Here is a 7,468-nt window from a genome sequence, read left to right as displayed (position 1 = left end):
GCTGGACATACTCCCCAAACATGCTCAAAAATCTCTCTTCTTGGGCGGTCCAGCTCCACTGTCCTTGTGGGCTTAGGCTTCAAAAGTTTTGGGTAGGAATTTCTGTTGCACCCTCTGCCATTGGGCACAAAAGAAACCCAAAGCTTAAGCCAAGGAAACCCAAAGACCTGATGCCTTCTTAGCATGAGGATGGGAGTGGAAAATAAATACATGTGGCAGGAAGAACAAAACCCCTGCTAATTTCTCAATACATTAAACTGCTACACCAACTCTGAAGTGTTCAGTGTTTTAAAGGGATGCTGCACACTTTCAAAAGAGTGTTGTCTTACACTTTTTTGTAGGTGAAAGCATGAGAATGCCAGGAGGAGAGAGATACAATATGGAAAGAGGAAACATGAATTAATGAAATCCATTGAGATGGGGGCCACTGGCTGTCAAAGCCACTGAAACATCTCAGAGCAACCAGAGAGCTTTCTGCAAAGGGTGTAGTTAAAGAAGTGGTAAGAGGAGAAGGAGCACTATCCGGGCTTCCTTGAGCTGTAGAATAGCTTCCCCCAGAGAGAGACAATTGATACACATACTGGCTGAGTGCATTCACCATGGTCACATAGAGAGAGGAAGGATGGCAGAGGAGACAGGCTTGGTGGCCTTAAGAGCTCTCTTCCTACCCTGGGCCCTGGGTGCAGTCCTCTTCTATAATGCTCCTTCCTGCTATGTTGCTTTCAGGCATTCCTCCTAAACCCGAGTGCTCCTGTCTCGCCTCTATCTCACCTTCATCTCTTGGCTTCATACCTAGTTCCAATTCTCCACTTGACCCCATGGACCTAATGTTTAGGCTATTTTCTGCCTTTCAAGCTCCTCCACGCAGAATTCAAGTGTTGGTTCTCTCTTTCCTCACACTGAAGTCACAGGTCCTTCCTGCTAACTCCCTTTCTCTGGCTGACTCCAGAGAGCATAGCTTGGGATAAACACATACTCTGTCAAAAGCCACGGTCAGACAGCTATTGACCTAATGTTTAGGCTATTTTCTGCCTTTCAAGCTCCTCCATGCAGAATTCAAGTGTTGGTTCTCTCTTTCCTCACACTGAAGTCACAGGTCCTTCCTGCTAACTCCCTTTCTCTGGCTGGCTCCAGAGAGCATAGCTTGGGATAAACACATACTCTGTCAAAAGCCACGGTCAGACAGCTATCCTGGGAGGCCCTGGGGTTCCTGCTATGCCAAGCTCCCACTCATGATGACATGACAGCTCTGGCTTGCTGGGCTTTTCTGTGGCCTGGCCTCCCTCTGCCCTTTTCCCAAAATGTGAGTGATTGACTCTCCAGCAAGTACAAATTCTTGCTCAAATGGAAGAGAGAGCGGGAGCCATTTCAGTGCTGGGTTCTTCAGTCCCAGGATGCTGTGTCCACCATGAATGGTACCATATGCCCCTAAGACTAGTAGCTCTGTCTTGTGGCAGTGTTACACCTGTAGCTAAGGGCACTAATAGTAACAGCAAACTTACTTTTGTGTTTATTTTTTTCTAGATAGTTTGATATATTCTGCTCATATTAGTAACTTAATTTTACATACACTCATTGAGGTAGGCATTATTATTATCATTTTACAGATAAGGAAACAGGCACACAGAGATTAAGTAACTGCCCAATCTCACACAGCTAGCTTGGAGCGGAGCCAGCCTCTGAGCCTGGGAAGTCTGTTTCCAGAGTTGATGGTGTAACTGCTATACTACATTGCGTCTTGAAACAAAACAGAGCACCCATCCACTACCACCCTCAGACTCCTCCCAGACAAATTCTTTCCAAGGCAGATTGGCCACAGACCTGCAGGTAGATGGCGCAGGCCCCTTCCTCATTTCAGACTTAGCAGTTAAGATGAGAAGAGAGTACTCCTGCTCTGACAGGCAGGCCACTGCTCCAAGGTTTCTTTTTCTCTGGAGCAGCAAGCTGCATAATATGTGGCCTTGACCAGCAGAAGACGGTCACCATCTTAAGTTACTGGCTGTCTATGGATAGAACTGGTTTTCTCTTTGCTGTGAGGTCACGGATCTTCAGCCAGGAGCAGAAATGTAATGACCTTGGACTATGGGCTAGGTTCTAGAAAGGGCTCAGGGACGTACTGTCACAAGAACTCATCTGCTCCATTACTCTGGGCTGCTGTGCCTCGCTATGAAGACAGGAGCAAGGCTAACATCTCAGCTGCCAACCCCAGCCAGAAGCTAGCCACCCAGAAACACCAAGGGACTGCCACAGAGCTCAGAAACCTGAAGAGATATCCAACTTCCAATTAAGAATCCCTTTATTCACATGAGGGGCAATTTTAGATTCAGCACCTTCCTTTGCTAAGACTTGGTCCTACAGGCTCAGCTCCAATCTGACCTGCATATGGCCCCTGTCATCTGAGGCTGGGGTCCATGACAGTCTCATGGGTGTCATTCTGCACTTGTGGCTGTCCTTTCATTTTTGCTGCCTACAGTACCTGGAGCCCTGCAAAGCCTATTCCGCCTATTATATCCATGGCAGGCATTCTGGGAAAACACAGCCAACCTTTACAAATCCCAAGCCCAAGTGGGTATAAAGTCAGACTCACACAAGCATAGTCCACAGGTAAAAGGATTTGTTACAGGAAGCCCAATCTTTAATTTGCATCTCTATTGTATTAGGAGAGATTTAATTTACAAGTACCAGCAAGAGTTTGTGGATCAGAGGAAGTTTCCCAGAAGGGCCCATAAAGTAGTTAACCAAAACCATCTTGAGAATTCTCTTTCTTTTTCTGTTACACAATCTGTAAAGTTAACTGCCCAGTCTGCCAGTAGCTGTTGACAGCAAAATGAGGTTTGCTAAAGAGTTTTGCCCCTCACCAAAGGAGAAGCCCAGTAATCTTCATGGGAAGAGCAAAGCAGAGACAGAGCTGAGACCTTCAAATGCAAGAGAAACATCAGAGCTTCTCAACTGGGGTTCACGAAGGTAACACATTCAGAGAGTTAGACTATTTCCAATACCATATTCACCTTAACTATCTTTAGACCCTTTGTATCTTTCTCCAACATACCTTCTGCTCTCACATTTGAGGCCACACTTTCCCATGTTGCCAGCTAGGACTTGCCATTCAGGGCAGAGAGTTGAAACCCCAAGGCTCTAGTGAAAAATGGATGCCATTGGTCAGAGAAAAGAGGACACAAGAAGCATGTCAGACCACCCCACCTTCCATTCCTTGGAAACCTATACCAGGGGAGGAGCCAAGGCAGCTGTCAACAGTTGTGACATCCATTTTGAGGCGACATTCCAGAAATCAGCTGCCTGCCCTGAGCCTTTCTCTGGCCCATAAAGTTGAGTCCATCCTTGGTGATCTAATCCCGGGCCTATATATGGTGACAGTCCTGTTCAGGGTGGGCATGCAGAGACTGGGGACCACGTTCAACCTTGGGAAGCCCCATGTTGGGTAGGGAGCACTCATGACAACAGCCAGGGCAGTTTGAGAGAAAGGCTGGGCTTCTGTTTCTACTCAGCATTTGGTCATGAGGTTTTGCAGCTACAAAGATTCAGCATGGAAACCACCTATGCTTCCTGTTCACAGGCAATCATAGCTCATGCAGATTTATTCACCATCTACTGACCTATAACATACATGCTGCATACAGAGTCCCCCTACCCCCCACAGAAAGGCATAGAAAAACTATGAAAGGAGAGTCAGCTGTTGGGAAATCAAGAGTTTTACTTCCAGACTTTGGTGTCCATAGCTGACTTTAGTTAAATCTCTTTTAGAATAATATCAGAGCAAATAAACCACTCAAGCAAATCATTTTAAGACAGAACAACTTTATTCAAACCAAGGGAAATGTCAGAATGTTTCTGACATTACTTCCTCAGCTACAACAATAATTTTCTTCACATCTTGAACTTGGGATTTATGATTTTCAAGCCTAGGGTCACCTTTGAAGTGCAAAGGCTATAAAACAATAACTTTCCTTCTCATGAATCTTTCAGCTCATTCCTCAAGTTCTACGCCCTCCCTAGAATAAAGAGAGACTTTGATCGAAAACATATTGTTTCAGCCAAGGCCAGGCGTTGTGGTCCATTTCCTTTTTGACGAGTACACATTGGCATGCACGTGTGGGCACACACACAGATACCCTGATTTCATTAATTTCTTTGAGCTTGAACCAAAGAGAGAAATCCACTATTGTGATTTACTAATTTTTTTTTTTTTTCTTATTTTTGCTGGCCGGTACAGGGATCAAACCCCAGACCTTGGTGTTATCAGCACCATGCTCTAACCAACTAACAGGGCAACTAAGTTTTTTTTTTTATGAGAAGACCAGTTCCCAATAATCTCCATTTACTTCCTTATTTTAAGTAAGAGGTGGGATATCACCATCATATTTTGCCTAAGCAACAGCAGGCATCTCACTCCACCCCAAATTATTCACTTTATGCTTTACTTTCTCCCCTTTTTCTCCTTGAAATACTAGGTATTCAACAAGCATTAAAGAACTCCTCTGCACAGTAAGGTCTCTAAGGATGAGATCAGCACCAGATGGGTTGGAATTCCTGCTAAGAGAGAGAGAGCTATGCTAGAAACCTACTGGTTTCTATGAGACAAAGGTCAAGATATTGTCCTTTGGGTCCCTCGAAAAGTATTGAAGAGTGGAAGTGTGCATAATCTTTAAGGATCAGAAGAATACCACCTCTATGATCTTTTTCTTTCTTTTTTTTTTTTTTTGTCTTTTTCGTGACCGGTAAGGGGATCGCAACCCTTGGTGTGATGTCGTCCGCACCGTGCTCAGCCAGTGAGCGCATCGGCCATTCCTATATAGGATCCAAACCCGCGGCGGGAGCGCCGCTGCGCTCCCAGCGCTGCACTCTCCCAAGTGCGCCACGGGGCCGGCCCTCTACGATCTTTTTAAAAATTATAATTAACAGCTTGTTGAAATATAAGCTACATAGCATAAAATTCACCCATTTAAGATCAATGATTTTAACACATTTACAGAGTTGTGCACCCATCACCACAATCTAATTTTAGGACACTCTCATCACCCCAGAAAGAAACTTTGAGCTCATTTACAGTTATTCCTGCCTTTCTCCCTCCCCCAGCCCTAGGCAACCACTGATCAACTTTCTTTCTCTACAGATTTGCATTTTCTGGACATTTCATACAAATGCAATCATATAATAAGTCATATAATATGTGTGCTTTTGTGTCTAGCTTCTTTCACTGAGCATAACGTTTTTGAAGTTCATCCATGTTGCAGCACGTGTCAGTACATCATATCACTTTTTAAATTGTAGTGAAATATGCATCCATAAATTTTACCATCATAGCCATTTTTATGTGTACAGTTTAGAGGCATTAAGTACACTCACATTGTCATACAATCACCACCACTATCCATCTCTAGAACTTTTCATCATCCCAAACTAAAACTCTCCTCCCACTGAACTCCCATTCCCCCTCTCTCTAGTCCCTGGCAACAACCAATTCTACTTCCTATCCCATCTCTAGAACTTTTCATCATCCCAAACTAAAACTCTCCACCCACTGAACTCCCATTCCCCCTCTCTCTAGTCCCTGGCAACAACCAATTCTACTTCCTATCTCCATGAATTTGACTACTCTAGGTATCTTCTATAAAAAGAATAATACAGTATTTGTCCCTTTGAGACTGGTTTACTTATACTTAGCATGTCCTCAAGGTTTTTCCATGTTGTAGCACATGTTAGTACCTCATTTCTTTTTATTGCAAAGTAGTATTCCATTGTATGGATATACCATGTTTTTTATCCATTCAACAGTTGATGAATATTTGGGTCATTTCCTCTTTTTGACTAATGCAGATAATGCTGCTATGAACATTCCCATATAAGTTTTTACATAGACATATGTTTTATTTCTCCTAGGTAGATACCTAGGAGTGAAATTGCTGGGTTTATTAGTTTCCTATTGTTGCTATAACAATTTATTACAAACCTAGTGGCTTAAAGAACACAAATATATTATCTTACAGGTCTGAAAGTCACAAATCAAAATGGGTCTTACAGGCTAAAATCCAGGTGTCAGCAGAGCTTGCTCCTTCTGGAGACCCCAGGGGAGAAGGCATTCTTTGCCTTTTCCAAACGCTGCCCACATTCCTTGGCTCATGGCTGCATCACTCTAACTTCTGCTTTGGCTCACACCTCCTCCTCTGATTCTCCTGTCTCACTCCCTCTTTCTCTTATAAAGGCCCTTGCGATCACACTGAGCCCAACCAGGTGATACAGGATAATCTCGTCTCAAGATCCTTAATTTATTCATATCTGCAAAGTCCCCTTTGCCAGGTAACATATTCAGGCAAGGTAACATATTCACAGGTTCAGGAATTAAGATGTGGACATCTTTAAGGGACCATTATCCTACCTACTACACTGGACTATATGGTAGTTCTATGTTAGACATTCTAAGAAACTGAGAAACTGCTGAACTGTGCTGCAAGGTGGCTTCACCATTTTATGTTCCTACCAGCAATAGATGAGGGTTGCAATTTTTCTACAACTTCACCAACACTTGCTGTTGTCTGTCTTTTTTATTACAGTCATCCTAGTGGGAATGAAGTGGTCTCTCACTGTGGTCGTAATTTGCATTTCCCTAATGACTAATGATGTTGAGCATGTTTGCATGTGCCTAGGATCACTTATACCTACTTGGTTTACTTTTATCGGGGGCTGGGGAACTGCAGAAATGAAATGCATCCCTAAGCCTTCTCAGTGTCCTATCTCTAGCCCTTCTCACCCCTTTATCTTACAGCCTCTTGCACAACTCAGTGATGTCTGTAATCCAGCCACAGCGCAGGCAGATAGAACCCTGGAGAACAGAGGTGCTAAGGTGTCACCCTCAGAATCATGCCTTATGTCCCATTATCGAGCCCACTCCTGAAAAGTCAAGGCCTTTCCCAGGTTCCCAGGTTGAAAAACTTGAGAACTTGACCACAATTTGGTGATGCTTCTCAGTAAGTAATCCCTTGGGGTAGAATGGTAAGACAGCTTGAAAACTATCTTTATCTCTCAGAACCCCTCCATTTGCAAGCACCCCGTGCTATCTCAGTTTTACAGATGGGATTACACAAAGCTGGGTGGGGTGGGCATTCTCTATTCAACAGTGACGAATTTCTTAGCTATAGAAACTCAAGTCTCTTCACAAGTGCAGGTGCAGCAGAAACGCTCTCGGCACAGCAGGTGAGAAAGGCCCTGAGCATGCTGATCTCCACTTGCCCCTTCCCAAACCTAGTGACCTCTTCTGCGTTCTAGAGAGAAGGCCAGAGACCCTCCAGAATATTCATGCAGTTCTGGCCCCAAAATGACTTGTGCCAGCCTTTAGGGTGCTTGGCAGACGGCGTTTCTAACCAGGGTTCTCAACCCTTAGCCACAAGGAGGCAAACTCTCCACCTGCACTGGCCATCCCAGCCCTTCCCCACCTCCACCCTCCTGCACTGCG

Source organism: Galeopterus variegatus, unplaced genomic scaffold (genome assembly GCF_000696425.1).
Source record: "Galeopterus variegatus unplaced genomic scaffold, G_variegatus-3.0.2 Scaffold11794, whole genome shotgun sequence".
Classification (NCBI taxonomy): Eukaryota; Metazoa; Chordata; class Mammalia; order Dermoptera; family Cynocephalidae; genus Galeopterus; species Galeopterus variegatus.
The sequence above is the reverse complement of the archived record's forward strand: the minus strand, read 5'-3'. Positions refer to the sequence as shown.